General features: G+C 34.2%; 1 long non-coding RNA gene across 1 annotated transcript in view; it reads right to left on the bottom strand.

The window, feature by feature from the left end:
* Nucleotides 1-25,525, bottom strand: part of LOC308500742 — a 45,660-nt gene that overhangs the window by 1,100 nt on the left and 19,035 nt on the right. Inside the window, exons 2-3 of the long non-coding RNA XR_013993777.1 lie at nucleotides 11,031-11,137; nucleotides 10,622-10,749 (exon numbers count right to left, since the gene is read on the bottom strand). This is a non-coding gene — a long non-coding RNA (uncharacterized lncRNA). The remainder of the gene's footprint in view (nucleotides 1-10,621; nucleotides 10,750-11,030; nucleotides 11,138-25,525) is intronic.

The raw sequence follows: 25,525 nt of genomic DNA, 5'->3' as shown, positions 1-25,525 counted from the left end.
TGGTACCTGGGAAAGGAATGTGAATAAAAAGGGGTGGAGTCAACTTCTATGTTTGAGAGCTTGTTGGCTGAAAAAATGATTACTGTACATTCCCAGTAACACCAATGTCTAGATTTTCTTTGGATTTGTGTGGCCTCCATAGAGAGACACTCTTTAGGTAATTCTCAGCAGTTCCAAAGTGCTAACTTTGAAACTATTCTTGACAATATTTACTTCTTTGAGGAGGAGTAAAGTACTTACAGATCTTTTTCTCCAATTCTCTTTCTTAATGACCTTCTCATGTGATGGTAGAACTGACTAAAATTGTCAATTTCTTTAAAATAAGCAACTTTGACCATTTGTCATATTGCTGTTCAAAAGAAAACTGATGGACATAATTATTCCTATTCATCTCAGGAAAAGGTGGGAGGAAACTGTATTGAAAGTATCTTTAGAGAATCTAAACATATAATCCTAGAAACTGGTATGTGAACATTCAAAAGACAGAATGTACTTTTATAGATGTTCTTCAAAATTTTTATAAGTCCTCAGAAATATGTTGGTAGCATACTTCAAAAAATTTAGAACATTTTACTCAATGGACCAAACTTTCACTGATGAACTGAAGAGAAGGTTTTATGCTTGTAGTAATAATACAACACTTTGTACTTCTGATAATCCTTTTATCTGAGGAGCTCAAGGCACATTAAAGGAAAAATAGAAATAAGGGGAATGGGAGTAATAATAGCAGAGTTAAAGCAAGTGTAGAAATATTCTATATAGATCAAGGTCAAGAATTTCCAAAGTGGTAACAAGAATGTAACTGCATAGTTCCTGATCTCATACACAAATGTAACTACCCCTGCAGACTGCAACAAAAACTCAGTGTAGAAATGGAAACTACAAAAACATTCCCCCAGATAACTGTCTTGCTACTGCTCTTTAGGGCAGAGTGTTATAATATCTTTTGAACTCTGGTGCATATCTTCTCTATTCACTAGTATAGTTTGGATATTACTGTTCAAACAATAACAAAAATTCTGCACAAATTTAACATGATTTGACATCATAACCTCCATGAGAACAATTACATAGAATGCTGACAGAATTCTGCCACAAAGGATGGTGGTGAGTTTCCAAACTGTTCTATGAGCCCCTGTGAAATTGTAATAGGCATTAAGGCTAGAATTCTACATGGTCAAACACTTAGGGAAGACTGTCCACAGTAACCCCTTGTAGACATTCAAAATATATTTACTCAAATTTGTATACTCTTTTTCCCACCAAATACTTAGTCACATTTTGGGGGATGCCCATGTTTTTCAAGAAAACAGTTTAGGAAAAGTGGTGTGGTGGAAATAAATTTCCTCCAGACACTAGAAATCTGGTTCTGATGTCATCCACTAGATGTATGACTGCAGATAAAACGTTTAGGTTTTCAAAGTGTCAGTTTATTTGCCAATAAAGTAAGGATTTTGTAGTAGATAGCATAATCTTTAGTTCTTTTTGGCAATAACATTTTGTGATTCTATTTGAAGCATTCATTTAGAGCTTAACATCTGTAAATACACCATATGGACCTTATGCTACATTCACAAGAATTTATAAGAAAGTTGAATTCATAAGAAAAATACCCATTAGTATAATGGTACAGACCCATCTCCATGTTCTTTTTCAGGTAAAAATTCCTTAGTTTTGCAAGTGAAGAGTTCATCAATTGTTTTTGTTTCCTCATGAACACCTCACTAAATGTAATTTCTACAGCAATAAAATTATGTAAAAGTTTAGTTAAATGCAATCTCTACATAATGGTACTTTCTGTAGAAGACCAACATATTCCAACTAAGGAGTTCTCCAGCAGTTAACACTCTCTATGTAATTTCTAGGTGTCTGAAGCAAAGTTGCTAGCTAATTTATCAGTGTTTGGAGAGCACACAGTGTTCTTCTTTGCTGGCGAAGCTGCTATACAATATGGTAATGCAGAAAGTCCCTGAGTGCCTTCCACGCCACTTCAGCTCCCTCTTCTGTTTAGTCATCCAGGGCTAGAGAGTGTGCTCAGAGTTGTAAGACCAAATTCACATTCACTCAAATGATCTTTTGGAGCCACCAAAATAGAAAGCGATAATGGAAACTTCCAAAAGCATTTCTTGAGACATTTCACTAATCCATTGAGAAATGCCCCAGTGTTTCTCCTCTATCTAGATAACATGTACTCTACTAAAGTGGCTTCTAAGCCTGGCTGCACTTCAAATCACTTGACAACATTTAAAATGAAAATCTAAATTCCAGCAGGACCTGATCAGATTATCTGAAGGTGAGACCTGGAATCTATTTTGTAAAGTCCCTCAGCTGGACTCACCTAGTCTATTTGGCACCAGTATGCAGAGTGGTGATATGGGAGCAAAAATGGAGCACCTTGTCTTACAGGATATGATCTTCTTAGAAACGGTTATATTCTTACTTGGCGTATGGAGAAGTGTGCAAATTCTGAGTTATTTAAGGCAATTATTGTAAAACTGTGGCCAACTATGGACACTACTAATTAACTAGTTGTTGCCATGGCTGATCAATTATAGTTCCTTTGAAATTAAGCATTTTTGTTCATTTATATAACCATCTTTTGTGGCTATAGTTTACTTACATATGAGAGAAAATGGCAACCCAATTTTGCAAAAAGAAAATTAACGTCCTTACAAATGAGGATTCAGACCAAAAGATAATAATATATATGTAGAAAAAGGGACATGTGTAAGGTTCTCTGACATTAATGGTTTTTATGTCCTTGGGTAATTCATATGAATCCCTGTGACCCTCAGTATCTTTATTACTAGTAGAGTGAGAATGGATGGGACAGCCAGGAGGAGAGATTAAGATGAGGGAGATGATGGTAGTTGCTGTCTCAAAAGGAAGGGACAATAAATATTGATTTGTTGCCTATTATAAAATGCCCGAGCCATTTCTTTGTACTTCTACACATATAATCCTCACAAGAGCACTGAATAATGCTCATTACTATTCTCATTAATACGGATGAGTAGCAAGCTAATCAAGAAGTCTAGAAATGGCAGATTGGATACACATATTGACATCCTCTACCCTAAAACGCTATTAATATGATATTAAATGGAGTTTTTAAAAAGACATGTACCCATAAAAGTAATGAGAAGGAAAAACAGATAGCCTGTAAGTTTATAATAGAAGCTGGAAAGCAAACGGATGAATGGTAACTGACTTAGCAGATTCCAGAAAGTTGCTTCATAAGTCAGCAGTGACAAATTCTAACAAACAAAATCATTTATACCACAGACCCTATAAAAGCCACAAAAATTGGCTACTATAGTTACTTTTGGAAAAGCGTTTGAGGCTGGTGCTAAAAAGGAATGATTGGTTGAAAGCTTGTATATGAAGTAGTATTCATCTCCTTTATCCATTCTACCACTGTGTATAGCTAGACAATTGTCCCTCCTCAACCTGGCAGAAAACTGGGAATTTCTTCTCTGGAAAAGGTAGAATGGGAAAAATGTGGGAAAGAAGTGTAGTTGAAGATAGGATGTTGTATTGAATATTGTAGATATTAAACAGAAGATTACATATGGAAAGCTGAGATCCTCTCAGATTTTTGTACAGCTTGTCTCCGAGAATAATGGCAGTCAGGTTCTTACGCTCCAGACAGAAGACTGGAAAAAGAAAGTTCTCCATGAAATTCAAATAGCTTAAGAGAATAAGACCTAAAGATAATATTTGGATTCTCTATCCTACTTGCTCAGCCAGACCACCCTACAATGAATCCCACAATAAAGAATCCCTACCATGGGCACTGAGCTTCCAATCAGCTGGTCAGTGCCCACTTTTCATTATGAGCAGGAAGCCAGGAATCACCAGACCATGAAGAACGTTTTCTACTATTAGAGTCTAAAACAGAATCATATACAGACTAGAAAAACACTTTGGAGCAAATTGAAATTCTACAAGAAAAGAAAGATAAATAAATAAATAAATAAATAAATAAATAATAAAGAAAAAGAAAGAAAGAGAGATGAGAAGACACTACTTTTATGAAATAAGGGGTACAGTGCGGTTATAGTTTATTATTTAGATTAGTTTATTATTATTAGTTTATTATTATATTATAGTTTATTATTTAGATAACAAAAGTACCACTTGGAAATGAAAAATAAGATCATGGAAAAAATGGTTTAGAAGATAAAACTGAGGAAATCTACCCTCAGCAACACACACCAAAAAAGGAAAATGAAATAGATATAAGAAAGAAAAATAAGAATAAAGGAAATAAAGAAAACAGGAGAGATAATCATCAAACAAATAAATACAGAATATTCTCAGAACTGGAGGATGGGTTCAGATTGAGACATTCTGCTGAGTACCAAGTGCAATGAGTAAAATGAAAGCTGCACTGTGATAGATGTCATGATACCTTAGAACACTAGGGGAAAAGAAGAATGTCCAACAATTTTCAAGAAACATGATTTTATAACTGATCAAAAAGTAAAAATGGAGTTGGACTTTTCAACAACATTAATGGAATCTGAAAGATAATGGATAAATGCCTTCCAAGTTTTGAGGGAAAACAAGAACCAAATAAAGATTTTATACCAAATATATGTAAAAAAAATAAACTATGTTAAGATATGAAATGAATAAAAAAATACCTCTTAAGCATACTTTTTTCTTAGAAAGTCACTAATATATATACATATATACATATATACATGTATGTATATATGTATATATACACGTACATATATATATGTACATGTGTATATATACTAGGAAAAGGAATGAATAAATAAGACAGAGGAAGGCAATGGGTTCAAATATTTGATTTAACTGAAGGGTAAGTGAAGAGAATTCCCCAAGAAGAGAGATCCTACAATGGCAGCTGTTCTGTTCTGATTCAAGAGTGAATCAGAAGGCTACATAAGTGATTACTGCAAAAAGATGAAGTACATAGAATACCAATGTATTTTAATTCATTGAGAGGGATTAAATGATTGGCGGAGAGTATGGATTTCAATTAGTGATAGAAAGTAAATTAAGCAAGCTTTAAACAAAACAATTATTAAATGCAGGAAAAACAGATTGTGCCACAAATAGAATGATGCCATGTATCATATGACTAGGAGTTAATTTTTTTGCATGTTATAATAAACATGGAATAAGAATCTGCATGAAATTATGATATGCCTACATTAAGATGATGAAGGATGGAACCTGTAAATATGGTTGGACCCAGGTGGGGGAAGGAGATTCAGAGAGAGTCTCATCTTCCACAGCTGGAAGTCAATAGCTAATGCCTAAATCTGAAATTAAACAACGAAGTGAATGTCTCTGGGAGCAGGAAGCAGGGATGGTAATGGAGAAGAAAGGATAACTGATCTTTTTCAAACAAGACTTGTAGAAACATTTGACTCTTAAAACTATGTGATGTGTTAATTTGATAAGAAATCATGTTATACAAAAGTCTATTTTTGAACATTGAATCATTTTCACCCTAGATGCCATTGTAATTTGGAGACCTTGTGACACAGTCAGATGTTTGTTACTGACACACACCTACATATATAAATCACTGTAGCATCGATATTTACATTAGCATTTCTACATAAGAAATTCAGTGAAAGAGGTTGTGAGTTTCTTAATTCTTCTATTGCAAAATGATGATTTCACAGATAAAGTAACATGTTCTTTTTTTTTTTGGTATTGCCAAGTAACATGTTTTTATTTATTTATTTATTTATTTATTTATTTATTTATTTATTTATTTATTTGGTATTGCCAAGTATACAACCCTGTTCCTTTAGAAGTGATATTTCAAGAAAAAGAGATTTCAAAAATAAGGGATTAGTTTCCAAGGGTTGTTGGCAAACAATCTTTGGATCAATTTTCTTTAAAAGAAGAGTCTGTGGCTGCATCTAAGCATGAAAAGTAGGATGTTGAAGGCATGCGATAGCTCTTATTTGTAAGGGGAAGAGTACGTCCTGTTTTATATGCTGATAATTCTCAAGACCTTATTGAGATTCAGAAAACCATCCAATAAGACTACAACTTTGCAAGCTTAAAACCAATCCATTGGATTTTTACACCTCTTCTTCTACATTTCAGTTATGCCACAATGGTACTTTAGGTACCTTGTGGAAACATAATAACAAAGCTTTGTTTTAGGATTTCTAGCCATTGACGTTTTTCTCATACCGCAGTCTGGCTTTTATCACATTCTAAGACTACAGTCTCTTTTCATTTCCACAGAATATTGGAGCCCTATCCGGGCTCCTGGGAGGGCATCATGATTGATCTAGATCCCCAAGGCTAGACTGCCTCTGGAGGGTCGTTCATTCCATTATTCTCCCCAGAAACTTTAACCTTTTCCATTTTGCCTCTCCAACTCCAATCTTTTAAGGTCAAGCTTAAGACTATTTTCATCCATAAATCATCATTAGACCATTCTAGCTATAAACATCTTATTGTATTCTTTGTATTGTAATACTTATTGTATTCTTTGTCAGTTCTTTTCAAATTTGTTGCAACTTCTTATGTCATAGCATTAGATGTTAATTACTTAGTGTGGTATTTGGTTTTCACTTCTGTTTATGTTCATCTCCTAAACCAAGAAATAATAAGCTCCTTGAAGACAGGGGCCATCTCTAACATATGTTTATATAATCTTTGTGATACCTGCATAAAATCAACACTCAATAATTTTTTGTTCATGTAGCTTCATTATTTATTCATCAGTGTGCCAGGTAGAATCTGGGGACATTTCTGTGAACAGAAGACATCATAGTTACTCTAACGGGCATTGCAATCTACTAGGGAAAATAGATATGGATGAAATGATGAAACATATATAATTATATGAAATTCAAATGATGAGCACATAATTCTTTAAGAGCATCTGGTGTCAGGTAGTTAGGAACAGCCTACCTGTGGCTTATGTCAATCTGTTAACTGGGGTAGACTATGTCACAGTGTATTGAGGTGGAGATTTTTCACAGGGCCATGTCATATGGAAAAGCATGAAGCATTCAAGCAAATGAGACAAGGCCAGTGTGTCCAGAGTGCAGTGGGGGAGAAAATGAGAGAAAAAGATAGAGATAAGTGAAAGATGCCTATGGGAAGATAGGGAAATGTATGTGCAGTGTCTCATAAGTATGGTAAGATTTTTGCTTTTCAAGTTAAATACAAGGGAAACTCATTGAAATGTTTTACACATTGGGAATACTATGTGATTAGTCTTCCATTTTGAAAAGGTCACTCTAGTTGCAGCATGGATAATAGATTGGAGTGTCTGAAATGAACTCAAGGGGAAAGAAAATTTAATAGATTATTGCAATCATGCAGACTGGAGGTAATGTTATCTTGGACTTGGGGAGTGTAGAGAGAGGGGAGTGAAAGGGGAAGAAGTGGTGGAAATTAGAGATATACATGAGAGAGAATAAACAGGATTATTTTAGGTGTAAGAATGTGATGGAATGGGAAGTGTCAACAAAGATTCTTAGAATTCTCCTTTACACAACTGAAAATACACTGTTAACATTCATTGAGATTGGGAACACTGAATAAGGACCAGGATTTAGAGGCGGCACAGGATGAAGTGGTCTTTGAAACGTACAAATGAAATGTCATAGTCAGATACATGGTATGAAATACCAAGGGAAAATATGGGTGGAAATAGAAGTCTGTGAGACATCTCCATATTGGTGGTAGTTGAAGCTAGCCAATGAAATGCAGTTTAGAAGAGGAACTATCACAAAGCTGGGAGAACCTCCAACAGCTGGGAGTCAAGAGGATTATCCCATAGGAGACTCAGAAAGGAGACAGGAGAGAGATGGGAAGAAAATATGGTGTGACAGAAGCTGAGAGAGAAGAGTATTTCCAAAGAATTGAGGGGTCAATAGTATCAGTGCTATGGAGAGATCAAGTTTGATTAAGATTTTTAAATTAATCATTATATTTAGTGGCATAGGCAAGCCATTGGTAACTGAGCAAAAGCTAAGATGAGGTCAGAGTGGAGTGTTGAGGTAAATGATCAAATGAAGACAGCACATATTGACAACATTTTGAGAAATTTGTCTGGGAAGTGGAGGAGAGCTAGTAAGAATATGTCTGGAGGGCAATATAGAATCAATTAAAGGAGTTTTGTGTGTAATAATACTATGTAATATGTGAATTACATCATAAAACTAACAACATTCCATATCAATTGAATTTTAATGGGAATTACTAAGGCATTATTTAAAAATTATAAATGAGTCCAGAAATCTATTGCTATGCTAAATGGTCAAGATTTTCAAGGGAATAAGTCTTGGTACATTGTAAATGGAGAGTCAGGCAAAAGATATATGTACTCTTATATTCATCATAGCTATAATATTTTTTATTAATAAAATAAATATTGAGTTAGTGCTCTTGAATTGGTACTTTTTATTCTGCAAAAAAAAATATTTACTGAGTGCCTATTTTGGGGGGACACTGGTGATATTAGATAAGCAAGCCAGAAACAGTTCTTGTGTTATAAAATGATAGTTAATTTTATGTGTTAATTTGCCTGGGCTAGATATTTCGAGCCCAGATATTTGGTCAGACATTGTTTTGGGTGTGTCTGTGATGGTGTTTTTGGATGGCATTAATATTTAAATTGGTAGACTGTGTAAACCAAATTGCTCTCCCTAATGTGGGTGGGACTTGTCCAATTATTTGAAGGCCTGAATTGAATAAAAGGCTGATTCTCCCATGACTAAGAGCCAACTCCTTTTGCCTGACTATTTTGAACTGGGATATCAGTTTTTGTGTGTGTTTGTTTTTTTTTTCTTTCCAGCCTTTGGACATGAACTGGATTTCAAGCCTGCCACACTTCAGACTAAAACTTATATCATCATCTTTCTTAGTTCTCAGGTATTTGGACTTAGACTGGAACTACACTATTGGCTTTGCTGGGTCTCAACATGCGTATTGCAGGTCTTAAATTTCACAGCCTCCATAATCATGTGAACCAATTTTGTATAATGGATCTCTTTTTCTCTCTATATACATCCTATTAATTCTGTCTCTCTGGAAAACCAAACTAACACAGTGGTTTTACAGTTGTTAGAGGAGAAGTAAAAGGTGCCTCAGAAACATATAACATATAATGGGAAACCTAACCTTATTTGAGAATTAAAAGGTTTCCTAATGAAGTAATGTTTAAGCTGAATGATGGGTAGGAGTTAGAGAGGCAAAGATGAAATCAAGGAGAAGATGTGCCGAGGCCCTAGGAGATGACAGTAGGCAGAGACCCAAACATTATACTGCAATAAAGGTTATTTCTGAGTCTTTGTAACCGTCTCTTACTTGCAGTAAATGGCTTGGTGTCCCTCGTTTCAGGGGATGCCTTGCTGAAGTGTTTCTATAAGCTCAATGATTTCTGGTGCAACACATTACTGTCAATGGAACATGTTGTCTGTTCATGTCTTCCACCCACAATTTTAATGCCTTTACTATCTTAACTAAGAGATTGCCACACACTGTAGCTATAAATTTTGCAGTTTGAAGTGTGACAACAAAACTAGCATAGATTTCTTTTTTCCTTCTATACAATTTCACAGATAAAAGATTCGTTCTTAACTGTAGATCTGAGCAACCTCAGCATACAATATTTTTTCTTTCCTTATTAATTCAAGAACTTTCACCTTTTCATTTAAAAGAAGCACTTTCAGGCTTGTCTTTGGCATATCTGAATTGCCAGCATCACTACTCTTGCATTTTGGGGTCATTACTAAGTAAAGTAAAGTTTACCTGAACACAAGCGCTGTGATACTGTGACAGTCCATCTGATAACCAAGATGGCTGCAAAGTGACTAACAGGCAGGTAATGTGTACAGTGTGAATGCGCTGGACAAACAGACGGAAGAGGCAGAGCAGGATGTTATGAGATTTCATCGTGCTATTCAGAACTGAGTGCAATTTAAAACTCATGAATTGTTTACTTCTTAAATTTTCCATATAATATTTTTGGGCCTTATTTAACCTCAGATAACTGAAACCATGGAAAGTGAAACTATAAAGGGGACTGCTATATTTTTAAGGGTTGACAGTAGAGAATTTAAATATTTTAATTACTATAGAATACTTATAGTAAGTAAACAGTGCAATTTCAATGCTAATTCACATCTCTGAAATTCATTTTACCTTAATGAAGACAGATGAAAATAAATATTTGTAAAATAAAATACCTAAGTCTCTTGGTGAGAATTAAAGACAATATTATTAAGAAAATGTCATTTATTGAATGGTTACTATGTGATAAGAAGTATTTTATGTATGTGAGGGAGGTGTTTTTTTTTTCTTTTCCCATCCATGCTTCTACTTTTCCTCCTAACTTTTCCCCATACCTCACCTGATTCTACCCCGCTAAAATCTGAAACTAAATTCAGAGTAGAAAGGTATTACCTAATACTAGAAAAAAACAAGCATTCTTTTACCTTGTTAAGGAATTTTTTTTTGGCATTTATCAAGTGTTTATTACTTGTCAGGTTCTGTTGATTAATTATGAGATTAGTAATAAATTTTCATTTAACCAATGAAGGAATTGAGACACAAAGAAGTCAATAAGTAGCTCTAATTTATAAATCCCACATTTACATACCCTTCTGTTATATGATGAGAGGAGGAATGGTGGAGGTAGTATAAATATTCCAGCTTGGAATGACAATGCAGAAACTCTTTCTATTGTTAACTTTGAGATGTAGAGAATTCAGAAAGGAACCCTAAATACTGGGGACAGGAAAGGAGAAAATTGAAGAGGCAAATATAGGTATTACTTCATTTAACATTAAAACTACCAATAAACTGTTAGTGACATTATTTTATAGGTAGATAAATATTCCAAAATTCATAGAAATTGTTTCTCCAAAGTCAAATACTACATAAATGGAATTCTAGAGATTGAAACCCAGATTTATGTAAAAGTCATAAACGTAGGTACTGTTTATTATATGTGATTTACAAAAATATAATCAAAATTTTTGAAATAGCAGAAAGGATTCCAGGACAACCTTTTGGTGGAGTGCGGGGTGTTATCCAGCAGATCCTCTGGAGTTTTGCGGTTCTATAGGGATATGTCCCATTGACTGTCTTTCTCTTGACTAGGCTGTCTTATATTCTGTAGAGGTAGATATTGAATTATTGAAAAAAGGAGAGTAAAGCAAATTATTCTTGTCTATAGAAATACAAACAAATAGTGTGTTATATAGGTACAATTGATTTCTTCCCTTCAGAAAGATACATTCAAATATTACATTTATTGTTCTATAGTAGCAGTCATCAAACTATGGCCTGCAGGTCAATTCCAAGCTGCAGCATGTTTTTAAAATGGCTCATGACCCAAGAATGGCTTCTAAATTTGTAATGAATTTTAGGCACACACACACACACACACACACACACACACAAACACACAAAACTAAGATTATGTCAAGACTAAACGTGGCATGCAAAGCGTGAAATATTTGCAATTTAGCTCTTTACCGAAAAACTTTACTAACCCCTCCATTTCTTAGCAAATTCATTTCAGCATTTCTGATTGTTTATGTATATACCTATACATATCTACATATATAGGTGAATGTGTTGTCTTCAAATTCTCCTTTGACTAGTTATAACACCTAATTGATTTCCTTATTAATTAATATAATAAAATCTTTAATATGTACTCAGTTTATATTTTTATGAGTTATGATTTTCCCTTTTAGAAAATTAAAATCTTGCTACTCTATATACTATTTATAATTTCTATAATTTATTCACGAGTATAAATTGTATAAAAATTCTTCCTCAAACTATGAGCTCCTAATTTAATTAATATAGTACTGAAAATCTATGAAATGTGATTTAATTTACTTCTCAGAATTTTCATAGTATTTCTATTAATGAAAAATAATTACATAAAGCAATTTTGTTAATATACTTCCATTGATGAATAAGAAAATGCCATTTTAAAATCGATATTCTGGAGTTCTGGCCATTTAGTGTTAATTAATTCAAAATGAAATGTGTAATTAGTTTAATTTACAATTTAGAAAACAAAATGAGCATAGGAAATTATTAGTCTTAATTTTTTAAGTATTTCCCTACGTATATATTTAAATTTATCAAAAATACTTTATATGGATGGCTAATACATGCATACTTTGAGGTTATTCTGTTTATTATAAACTTTAGTTTGAAACAGAGACTGCTAGATTTATATTTACTATTATTCTTCAGTGGTCATTAATTTTGCAGAAAAGTAAGAGAAAGAAAGTAACCACACCTTAAGTTCAGTTACTGCATGTAAGATTATTATTTACTCTTCATCCAAATAAAGACTCTGCCATCCATTGCCTAAATCAATGCTTATCATTTATACAATGGTGAAATCCTCAGTAATTATTTTGTCAGGAACCTGGGACTTTTGTATTATGTTAACTTGATGGCTTTTGAGATTCTAAAAAATAAATGAAATAGTGATAGTATTAGATTTTTCAATTGTTTTTCATAATGCTTGTGAAATTCACAAAATCTTGATAAATTTGTACTAAAAAAATTGGTTATAAACCTATAGTCTGAGTTGTCAAGATTTTTTAATTCTACTGATGAAATTGGTATAGTATAAAATATACAACATGTCATCTCCAAAACCCAATATCATATTCTAGTATTAGTCCCTATAAATTATCATCTTTCAAGTAACATGTTTTATAACTCAAGTGTTTTATGCAAGCAGATTTTTTTTTAGCTCAGATTATATTTGTCACATATTTTTAATACTGCTTGCATTATGTTGAAGTCAAAGGTGGAATGAAATAGCTATCATGCAAACTAACTAAGGATTGGAGATCATAGAGTTCAAGAATTTAAACAAGTTAGAAGGTTCTGGTCAAGATGGCAGATTAGGTGAACACTGTGCTTGCCTCCTCACATGAGCACATTAACACTGCAACTAAACTATATAAAAACCAGTCTGGAGAACCATCCAAAGTCTAGCTGAACAAAAGTCCTGTAACTAAGGATATAAAGAAAAAGCCACCTTGAGACAGATAGAAGGGATGGAAACTTGAAATGGGCTTGCCCCACATTGATGTCTTCTAGTTGAAAATCAGGAGGGACATTTCAGCTGCAGAGGTCCCACCTGAAGAACAAAGAATCTCAGCCTCACAGTTCTGGAAAGAGGAGCCCCCATGGCACCTGGCTGTGAAAATCAGGAGCAATTCTCTCCGACCATGTGAAAATGAAGGCCGTGTGAAATCCAAGCATCCTCTTAAAAGGTCTGCACACAAATTCTCTTGCTCTCAGACTCCCACCCTGGGCGCCTGCAGAGGGTCTGCAGCTCAGGAAGTCCAAGAGACATATGGGAAGAGACTGAGTTTTATGGCCTCAGTGCAAGGGCTGGAGGGAAAGCCACCATTGTCCCAGTGTTGAGCTCTCCTATCGTGTAGCCAGAGACACCATCTTTCCTGTGTTGAGCCCTCCCTCCATATGGAGAAATTTTTTATTGGCCTGATGAGGTCCACTCACTCCACCCTGGTGACTCCCTTGGATTCTGTTCCATCCAACTTGCTCAATGCCAAAGGATGTTTCAGTGGCCTCTGGGCCAGTTGTTATTGCCCCATGCTGCAATCTTTCTTGGACAACTTTCAGGGGTTCACATGTCCCAGGCAGGCTGCAGCTATCTTCGGTGTGCTCTGAGCCTTTTGAAGGCACAGAACTGGCATCAAATCTGAATCTGCATTAACCCATTGAACACTACTTATCTTATGCCAGTGACTCCCTGAGACTCTGCCCTACTCAATTCTCACATCACCCAAGGCTTTTTCAGTGCCTGAGACTTATGGACAGCTAGCAGATGGTGGCAAGACTTAGGGTGCCCTAGGACTTTTGCTGAGCTGCCCATTACCCAGCACTGATGATGGACAGTCTCAGTTCCTAGTGTGGCCTCTCACGCACACACCTCCAGGTCTGGCACAGGCATTGACCAACCATGGATCGCTTTGTTGCTCTTACCAGATAGCCTTGGACCTGTCACATGCAGCAGCTGACCTTGGCTTGCACACGAGCCCCTCCCAAGAGGCCCCAAAACCAACACATCCAGTGGCCAGTTTCAAATCACAACATAAGACTACATGACTAACCCCACAAGTGGCGCACCCAAAGGGTGGTCTCAAAGGCACCAGAGCACACTGGGGCAAATCCCACTCAATGGGAGCAGCCCTTAAACAGCAGCTTATATGCTGTGGTCATGGCCAGTCCCCATGGCCAGTAAGCTTGAGGGTCAAATTCACCCACTGATGTGCCAACAGCAATCAAGGCTCAACTACAACAACAGAGTACACAAATCATACACATGAGACACTCCTGGAACATCTGGTTAAGATGACCAGAAAAACTGCACCTCTGGGGCCCACAGGACACCTGCTACATAAGGCCACACTGCCAAAACTGGGAGATGTAGCAGATCTACCTAATACATAGAAACAAACACAGAAAGACAGCCAAAATGAGTAAACAAACAACAACAAAAATGTCCCAAATAAAAGAACAGGAGAAAACTCCAGAAAAAGAACTAAATGAAAAGGAAGCAAGCAATCTATCAGATACAGAGTTTAAAACACTGGTTTTAAGGACACTTAAGGAACATAGTGAAAATTAAAAAAAAAAAAAAAGATATAGTAAGAATAAAAATGGACACAGAAACTACAAAAAAAAATCAGAAAGGAAGAATATAATAACTGAAATGAAAAATGTACTAAAAGGGATCACTAGCAGACTAAATGAAGCAGAGGATCGAATCAGTGATTTAGAAGACAAAGTAACAGTAAATGTCCAATTGAAATGCTAAAAGAAAAAATAATTTTAAAAAATGAGGATAGTTTAAGGGATCTTTGGAACAACATCAAGTGTAAAAACATTCACATTATAGAGTACCAGAAGGAGAAGAGAGAACAAGGGACTGAAAACCTATTTGAAGAAATAATGATAGAAAACTTTCTTAACCTGGAAAAAGAAATGGACACAAAACCCAGAAAGCACAGAGAATCCCAAACAAGATGAACCCAAAAAGGCCTACAAGCCCATTCCAAGACACATTATAAATAAAATGTCAGAGATTAGAGACAAAGAAAGAATCTAAAAAAACAGCAAAAGAAGTTAATTAACTATAAGGGAGCCTCCATAAGACTGTCAGCTGAGTTCTCAACAGAAACTTTTCAGGCCAGAAGGAATTGGAAGGAAATATTCAAAGTGATGAAAAGAAAGGACTTATATCAAAGATTACTCTTCTCAGCAAAGCTATTATTTAGAATCAAAGGACAGATAAAGAGCTTTCCAGACAAGAAAAAGCTAAAGGAGTTCATCAACACCAAACTAGTATTACAAGAACTGTTATAGTTATAGGGACTTCCTTAATAAGTAGAAGAGGCGGAAAAAAGAACGTAAATATGAATCATAAAATGGCAATAACTATGTACCTACAAATAATCACTTTAAATGTAAATTGATTAAATGTTCCAATCAAAAGACATAGAGTAGCTGAATATGTTAGAAAACAAGACCTATACATATGCTATTTACAGGAAACCCACTTCAGAATCGAAAGATACACAGAGACAGAAAGTAAATTGATAGAAAAAGATATTTCATGGAAATGGAAATGAACAGAAACCTGTGGTAGCAATAATTACGTTAGACAAAATGGACTTTTAAACAAAGCTATAGTAAGAGAAAAAAAGGTCATTTTATAATGATAAAGGGATTAATCTAACAAGAGGACATAACCCTTGTAAACATTTATGCACCCAACATAGGAGCACCTAAATACATAAGCAAATATTAACTGACATAAAGAAAGAGACTGACAGTAATACAGTTATAGTAGGGCACTTTAGCATCACATTGACATCAAGGGATAGATCTTCTAGATGGAAAAACAATGAAGTAACAGCCACCTTAAATGACACATTAGATCAGATGGATTGAATTGATATTTTTAGAGCTGTTCTCCCCCCAAAAACAGAGTACGCAGTCCTTTCATTTGAACATGGAACACTTTCCAAAATAGACCACATGTTAGAACACAAAACAAGTCTCAATAAATTTAAGAAGATCAAAATCATACAAAACATCTTCTCCCTCCATGATTGTATGAAACCAGATATCAAGTACAAGAAAAAAATTTAAAAACACACAAACACATGGAGGATAAATAACATACTACTAAACAATGAATGGGTTAGCAATGAAGTCAAGGAAGAAATCAATAGATACCTTGAGACTTCATATCTACAGGACACAGCAAAAGCAGTCCTAAGAGGGAAATTCATAGCAATGCAGGTCTACCTCAGGAAACAAGACAAGTCTCAAATACACAATTTAATCCTACACCAAAAGGAACAAGAAAAAGAAAAGCAAACAAGACCCAAAGTGAGTGGAAAGAAGGAAATTATAAAGATCGGAGAGGAAATAAACAAAATGGAATCTAAAAATTACAAAAGATCAGTGAAACCAAGAGCTAGTTCTTTGAAATGATAAACACAATGGATAAACCCTTAACCAGACTCATCAAGTAAAAAAAAAAAAAAAAGAGAGAGGACCCAAATAAATAAAATCAGAAATGAAAGAGAAGTGACAGCTGACACCACAGAAATACAAAGGATTATAAGAAAATACAATGAAAAATTATAGGCCAACAAATTGAATAACCTAGGCAAAAAGGATAAATTCCTAGAAACATACAATCCTCCAAGACTGAATCAAGAAGAAAGAGAAAATCTGAACAGCCCAATCATTACTAATGAAATCAAATCAGTAATGAAAAAAACTCCCCATAAACAAAAGTCCTGGACCAGATGGCTTCACAGGTGAATTTAACCAAGCATTCAAAGAAGAGTTAATACCTATCCTCCTCAAGATATTCCAAAAAATTCAAGAGGGTGAAGGCCCCACCTCATTTTACAAGCTACCATTATCCTGGTTCCAAAGCCAGATGAAGACATAACAAAAGAAGAAAATTATAAGCTTATATTCCTGATAAACATATATGCAAAAATCCTCAACAAAATATGAGCAAATCAAAATCAGCAATACATTAAAAAGATCATACACCAAGATCAAGTGGGATTATTCTCTGGCATGCAAAGTTGTTTCAATATCCACACATTAATTAACATGATACACCACATAAACAAAATGAAAGAAAAAAAATCATATGATCATATCAATATATGCAGAAAATCATTTGACAAAATCCAGCATTGATTTGTGATAAAAGCTCTCAGCAAAGTGGAAGTAAAGGAACATACCTCAACATAATAAAGACCATATATGAAAAACCCACAGCTAATATCATACTCGATGGGGAAAAGCTAAAAACATTTTTCTCAAAATTAGTAACAAGACAAGGATGTCCACTTTCACCACTTTTATTCAACATAGTATTGGAAGTCCTAGCCACAGCAATCAGACAAAGAAAATAAATAAAAGGCATCCAAACTGGAAAGGAAGAAGAAAAATAGTCATTATTTGCAGATGACAAGATACTATATGTAGAGAACACTACAGAGTCCACCAAAAATTTTTATTAGAACTGATAAGTGAATTCAGTACAGGAGCAGGATAAAAAATTAATATTCAGAAATTGATTGCATTTCTCTGCTCCAATAAGGAATTATCAGAAAAAGAAATTAAGAAAACAATCTGATTTACAATTGCATCAAAAAATACCTAGGAATAAATTTAACCAAAGAGGTAAAAAACTTGTACTCAAAAAATTATAAGGCATTGAAGAAAGAAATTGAAGATGATATAAATTAATGGAAGCATATCCTGTGCTTATGCATAGGAAGAATTAACATCATTAAAATGTCCACGCTACCCAAAATAATCTATAGATTCAATGTAATCCCTATCAAAATACCAATAGCATTTTTCACAGAACTAGAACAAATAATCCTAAAATTTATATGGAACCAAAGTAAGACCATGAATAGTCACAGAAATCTTGAGAAAGAACAAAGTTGGAGGTATCAAATACCTGGTACCAAACCATACTACAAGAGTATAGTTATCAAAACAGCATGGTACTGGCATAACAACAGAGACATAGATCAATGGAACAGAATAGAGAACCCAGAAATAAACCCACACCTATATGGCCAATTTATGACAAAGGAAGCAAAAATATACAATGGGGCAAAGACAGTTTATTCGATAAATGGTATTGAGAAAACTGGACAGATACATGGGGAATAAAAAATAAAACTAGATCACCATCTTACACCATACCATGTATGAGAATAAACTCCAGATGGATTAAAAACGTAAATGTAACACCCAAAACCATAAAACTCCTAGAAAAATACATAGGCAGTAAACTCTCTGATATTGCTCCTAATAATATGTTTTCTGATATGTTAAAGGAAATCAAAGAAAAAATAAGCAAATGGGACTACATCAAACTAAAAAGATTTGCACAACAAAGGAAACCATCAACAAAATGGAAAGACAATCTACTAAATGGGAGAAGATATTTGCCAGTGATACATTTGATAAAGGGTTAATGTACAAAATTTATAAGGAACTCACACGACTTAACACCAAAAAACCTAATAATCCAATTTTAAAAAGGACCTGACTAGACAGTTCTCCAAAAAGGATATACAGATGGTCAATAGGCATATGAAAAGATGCAAAGGGAACTGCATCAGGGAACTGCAAATTAAAATCACAATAAGGTATTACCTCCTACCTGTCAGAATGGCCATCATGAATAAATCCACAAACAGCAAGTGTTGGCAAGGCTGTAGAGAAAAGGGAACCTTTGTGCATTGTTGGTGGGATTGCAAATTCCAACATTCCTATCATGCAGCCACTATGGAAAACGGTGTGGAGTTTCCTTAAAAAATTAAAAATAGAACTACCTATGATTCAGCAATTGCACTTCTTAGTATTTATCCAAAGAAATCCAAAACGCTAATTTGAAAAGATATATTCACCCCTATATTTATTGCAGCATCATTTACAATAGCCAAGATATGAAAACAGCCTAAGTATCTTTCAATAGATAATTGAATAAAGATGTATTTACATACATGCAACGGAATACTACTCAGCCATAAAAAATGATAAAACCATTTATGACAACGTGTATGGACCTGGAAGGTATTATGCTAAATGAAATAAGTCATACAGAGAAAGACAAAGACCACATGATTTTGTTTATATGTGGAATATAAAGAACAAAACAAACAAACAAACCAAACTGATATAGGGAACAAGCTGATGATGGCCAGAAGTGAGGAGGGGAGAGGTGAGGAATGGGTGAAAAATGTGAAGGGATTAAGAAGTACAAATTGGTAGTTACAAAATAGTCCTGGGGATGTAAAGTACAGGAAATATAGTCAATAATGTGGTAATGACTGTTCGTTGTTAGGTGAGTACTATACTTGTCAGGGGAAGCACTTCATAAATTATGCCGTATACCTGAAACTAATATAAAATAATATTGAATATAAAAAATTAAGCAAGTTATAAGGATTTGTTCAGATTCTAAATACTGCATCCACAAGGGGCCAACTGAATTAACATTGATCTAGGAAAAAAATAAACACAAACTTAACATCAAAACACCTCTTGGGAGAGAAACCAACAAAATGTCAAATGCTATGTTTTCCAGTCTGGGAGTATATGTTCTTGAAAAGCATGAAATCTTACTATAAGGTGCTTATTTATTTATAATTTGGGACACAAGTACTTACATACAGTATTGAGAAATTTGCTAATTTACATAGAGAAAAATATTTCTTATCCAAGGGGCAAAATCAAGAGAATTCTGCATGAGAGATAAAGAGGAAGTGTTAATGAAGCAGACTGAATAATTGAGGAAGACATAGATTTCTAAATATTCTATAAATTGTTTATCTCAATTGGATATTTTCTTTATTTAGAGTATCTTTTCACTTACTATGTTGATATTAAATATTGAGACTAAAGAATTAAAATCGGAGTGAAACCCAGAAATCACCCTGATGGGTCTGCTTTGTCTCTGAATGTCAAATTAACAAGGTATATGAAAAGTGTTTCCTAAAACTATTTAAAATGTAGCATTTAATTATGAAATGTCCTTTGTTCCAGATGAACGCTTAAAAGGAAAATAGTGTAGTGTAATGAAACAATCAAAGAAAAGAAAGGATTAATATGGTACCCCAAATTAAAAATATATAGCATATTAATTGAAATTACCTTATAGCTATAGTTCTTGTTTTAAAAGATTTCATCTTTTTTACTAAATTGCTATTGCATATGTTTAATGAGAGAAAATACAGGACAAAATTTTTTTTAAATTATGAAGAAGAGTCTAATTTTTGGTTCTGGGACTGTGGATAGCATACATTTGAAATATTTAGAATGATTTAGAATTGCTTAATTATTCTCCTAATATCCCGTGGAATACTGAAATTGTAGTTCGAAACTGAGAGAGGCAAATTTAAGGCACTTCCTGACATAGGAAAATATTGGGTTACAAGAATAGTCTTACAGGAAAAGTGAGTGATAGAAGCTTAATCACCAGGGGCATATAAAAGTCAACAGTACTAAAATCTTAGAAGGTTTATTTTAGGAAGCACTTTTCCCCTACTGGGGTGTGTATGTGGACTGAATTTCGTACTTGATCTTTCCTCGTCTCTGTTGTCCATTTTCATGCCTAAATTTGACTACATAAAGCAACATCCTTAACATTTGAGATTGTACTATTGATCCAATGTTGCTGGGCTCTTTGACATTTGCCCACGTAAGAAAAATATGAAAACAATTTTAATGCTGCTGTCTTGATCGCTGCCTAGTTAAAATATATCATTTATCTGATGCTCACCACCCATTAAAATTAAAAGATAATTTATAATAATCTGTGACCAAACACGGAAAACCATTATATGGAACACAATTTACTTTAGTGAATGGCTCTACATTGGAAACTTTTCAGATACTGTGTGAGTTCATTAAGGCAATTATGCCTTAAATTCTGGAAAGACAGGACTGGCTTGGTCATAGTTAGAGTTAGTGATTTCCTGTGGTGAGGTGTTTATGATAGTAGCATAAACCCAGCATGAAGTTACATTTGCCTGGAGGCAGTTGTAACTTAAGTGCTTGCTTTTTTGACATTTGTTCATATTCTTTGGGAAGAAAATGTATTTTTGTATTTTTGTTGGTTTGTTTGACCAATCTTTACTTGAAAAAAAAAAAAGACAGCAGAACCTACATGGCTTAGAAATGCATGTTAGAAATGTGCTTGCCAGAGGAGGTAGAATCCTGCTGTCTTTGGAGGAAGCAGCCTATTATTTTGTACAACATGCTCCTAATGCTGAGATGATTTAGATTCTCCTCTTCCTTAAGGAGTGGTATTCTCCAAATTGATATTTCTCTTACTTAGGTCAAAAAATAATGAAAAAAATACTGCTTTGAGATTCAAGAAAATTGATACACATCTGTTTACTGCTACAAGATAAGGAACCATTCAGTGTTCACATCATTGAGAACCACTAAGCAGAGAAAGCACTTCCTTCCATATTAGTTGTATCTATTTGAAATTATATATACAATATTATGTACAATTCAACAAGATGGAGTCATAGCCCTTGCTCTCTCTTTTTTGTATAAAATTTTGTATTTTGTAATGAAAACTTTACCATTTATACTGACATCTCTGTCAAAGCTATTATTTGTATACCAACAGCAGTGCACACAGGCTGGAAGAATCACCTCAATAGGACTGAATGAGAATAACTTAACTGCTGTTATATCTGCCTTTGACAATCTGTACATGTGGAACACATGGAGCTTTAAGAATTCATTTTACTTTTGCTCAGGTACAGTTTATTTGAGGGTTGTCTAAATCCTGATAGGGCTGCTTTTCTCATATATCACAAAATACGTACTGTCAATTCAAATAAATACACAGTAATTTAAATGAATTATAAATTTTATATGAATTTTAGGATGGTAATATTGTTGCGCTGATGTCTAGAATAAATACTCCACTAGGTCAAAGTTTAGTTCTCAAGAATCTAGCACTGGAAAGCAAGGCCGGCTTTTTGTTTTTTTTGTTTTTCCTTTTTTTCGTCCTTCTGAAAGTGATTTCACATAATTTGTTTGGACATTTCTGAGTTCCAAATACCAAGCATAGTAAGGGAGACATTTGATGATATCAGATGTCATTCTTTATTTACATGCATTGTCTAATCTTAAATTGGATAAGAATACATCAATTTTTGTGGGTCTTTTCATTGGCAAAGTTAAATGTACTGAACAGAACAGTGAAGGTTGAAATAAGCCCTGTGACATACTTACAATCTCTGTACTTAAAAGATTATGCATTGTAAATCTTTTGATAGGGGCAAAAATTAAATAACCATGAATTATTCAGTGACAAGCTGAAGGATTCAAATGTAGATTGGTTCAGGGTACTATTTGTAAAACCCAAGCAAATAAGAAGTGTTTGGCAGTGTGCCTCCTCCCTCTTTTTGTGGGTTGTGACTTTTCAAGCATTCTGAACCATGCCCTGTTCCTCTGTCACTATCAGTGGTGAGTTGTAAAGTAGCTCAGTGAGAAAAGTAGCATAGTCTCAGAAACTTTGGGTGTTTGGACTGGACCCAGGGAAATCCTTCGGAAATAACACAGCAGCATTATTTATCAACAAGGATACTTATTACAGATTGAAAGCACTTAATCCATTTTTGCAAAGCATAGTTAAGTAAAATAAACATCGAATTAGATAACAGAATCATAAAGAAAGACAAAACAGTTTCAATACTAGCAGAGTGGTATGCTTGCAATCTACCTTCGGGTAAATTTGCTATTATCAGATATTTATTAAACAAGACACAATCCATGGAGTCAGATGGACTTGGGTTGAATCCTGTTCGACAACTTTCAAGTTGTGTGGGCCTGGGCAATTTGTTGAACTTCCTCAATCTCATAGGCACTATTATTGTTAGTGAAACACTGATATTGCTAATAGTTATCCAAATTCATGCTACCACTTTCCTCATACACACCTGATCAGATGAGTCCACTATCACTTTCTTTTTTGGTGATTCTGAGTGCCATTTTCCTTCTTTCAGATCTACTTAAAGCAGTGTGGCTACTCCTTCTCTCCCCCATAATAACTTTTCTTTGATTTTTCTCCTTTTTTCTTTGATTTTTCACTCATAAAGTCCACTATCTACAGCACTTCCTGGAGCAGATTTCTGAAATAAATATCTACATTCTTTCTTTAGCACACGTGAGTTTGAGGCTTTTCTATCCCATTCATGCCTTTACTATGAATCCAATTAATATTTTATTGAAGATTTACTCTGTGCAAAATTTTATACAAAGAGCCTTAAAAGCTATAAATAGACGTGAGCCACGGTTTCTATTTCAAAGAATGTATAATAAAGTAAAGGAAAAAGTATGCAACAAACATAACTACAAAGTAAGATTTGATAAAATTTAGGTATTTAGCATAATAACAATAACAATAATAATAATAATAATAGTGATAACTAATGTGTAGTGCTGGCTCACCACCTGACTATGCTTTTCTATGATAAATGCTTTGCATGTATTAACTCATTTACTTCTACCTGTAGGTTGATGAGATTGGCGCTATTATAACCTTCATTTTACAGATGAAGAAAGTGAGACACAGAGAGGTTAGATAATTTTCTCATTGTAGAACAATGACATGGTGGCAGAGCAGTTACTTAGGAAGAAGTGCTGGGTGTCTTGGTTTTGCAGTCAGGCTTTTGGGTGTTCTGTTTTCCACACATTGAATCCCTGAGAAGTGCAGCCACCCAAGAAGCACCATTCCAAAGTGGAATTGACTTGATATAGGTATCTCGAGGTTTTTATTTAGCTACAATAAGATAAAAGAACTCTTAATTACAACTGTGTTGTTTAGGTAAAATTTCCTGGAGAAGAAAACTTTTGAAAAATTATTGAAAGAGCAGATGTAATTTCTTTTTCGTAATATTCAATTTTCCTGATAATAAAGGTGGTAGGTAATAGAAAAACACTGCAGAAATTATAGAATATTCTAAAAGCCCATGGAAGAAAATCACTCATAATACATATGCTCAGAGTAAATAACTGTTAACATTTTGGTATATATCCTTTGTGTGAGAGTATGGATAATTTATCTTTTTTTTTATCTTATGAAATATTTTCAAAATATTTCCAATGCAAATAATTATGTTTACAATAAAGAAGACAAAATAGAACAATTCTTTAAAAATCTATTCTCACCCATTAGTTTCACTCTTAGAAAGATTTCTATGTGGATAAATCAGTAATGAAATGTATATAATCTGTCTATCTCTTTCATATATATGTTTTTTTTTTACCTTTTTTCATTTGCTTGTTTTACTAAAATGGGATTATAATATCATTTTATAATCCCTTTCACATTTTTTGGTATAATAAATATCTTCTCATGTTACTATATAGTTTTCTATGACCCAAACACTAATAGATTCATTATAAAACATTCTTACCCAATGGCATGTTTTTAGACATTTAAACAGAGTGGCATAGAAGCTGTCTACAAAGGCTGCAGTACCCTCCTATGATACTGAGTTGTTGCTGGGAAGTGGCTGCTTAGCCTGGAACTCTATTTCCCAGCATTCCTTTGTATCTTGGTAGGGTCATGTGACTGTTTAATTTTTTTTTTTTCTGAGTTTGGGAATTCATTATTTTTTAAATTAAATTTATTGGGGTTACATTGGTTAATAAAATCATATAGGTTTCAAATGTACAATTCTATAATACAACATCTATATATTGCATTGTGTGTTTTCCACCCAAAGTCAAATTTCCTTTCATCACCATATATTTGACCAGCTTTACTCTTGTCTCCTCTTTTCTTATGGGTGAGTAATATTCCATTATATACGTATGTCTTTATCCAATCATGTATTGAAGGTCACTTCGGTTGTTTCTATGTCTTAGTTACCATGAATAATGCTGCAATGAACATAGGGGTACATACATTTATATCTTTATGGATAAATATTTTCAGAGTTTTTGCAGATACTCAGGGGAAGGATTGCTAGATAATATGGTAATTCTATTCTTAATTTTCTGAGGCACTTTCATACTGTTTTTCATAGTAGCTGTACTAATTTACATTCCTACCAGCAGTGTAAGAGGGTTTCTTTTTCTCCACAACCTCTCCAACACTTATTATTACTTACTATGTGACTGTTTTCTGTTAAAGTAGAATTGTGTGGAAATGCTATACACAACTTATAGAACTTATATTTAATGGGATCTTTTCCCCTCCCTGCTCCCCATACTTTGTCTTTCCCCATTCTCTGGTTGTAGAGAGCAAAGGACCAAAAGTCATAAAGTACGGCAGTGACACATGATGGAAAGAACTACATGAAGGTGGCCCACCAAATGTCCTCAGTGAACCTGAGCAAGTAGTAGCTTTTATTATAATTCACTAAAATGTGGGAGTTTACATGTTAAGCAGCTAATCTCA

Source organism: Rhinolophus hipposideros (genome assembly GCF_964194185.1).
Source record: "Rhinolophus hipposideros genome assembly, chromosome: 8".
Classification (NCBI taxonomy): Eukaryota; Metazoa; Chordata; class Mammalia; order Chiroptera; family Rhinolophidae; genus Rhinolophus; species Rhinolophus hipposideros.
The sequence above is the reverse complement of the archived record's forward strand: the minus strand, read 5'-3'. Positions and strand labels throughout refer to the sequence as shown.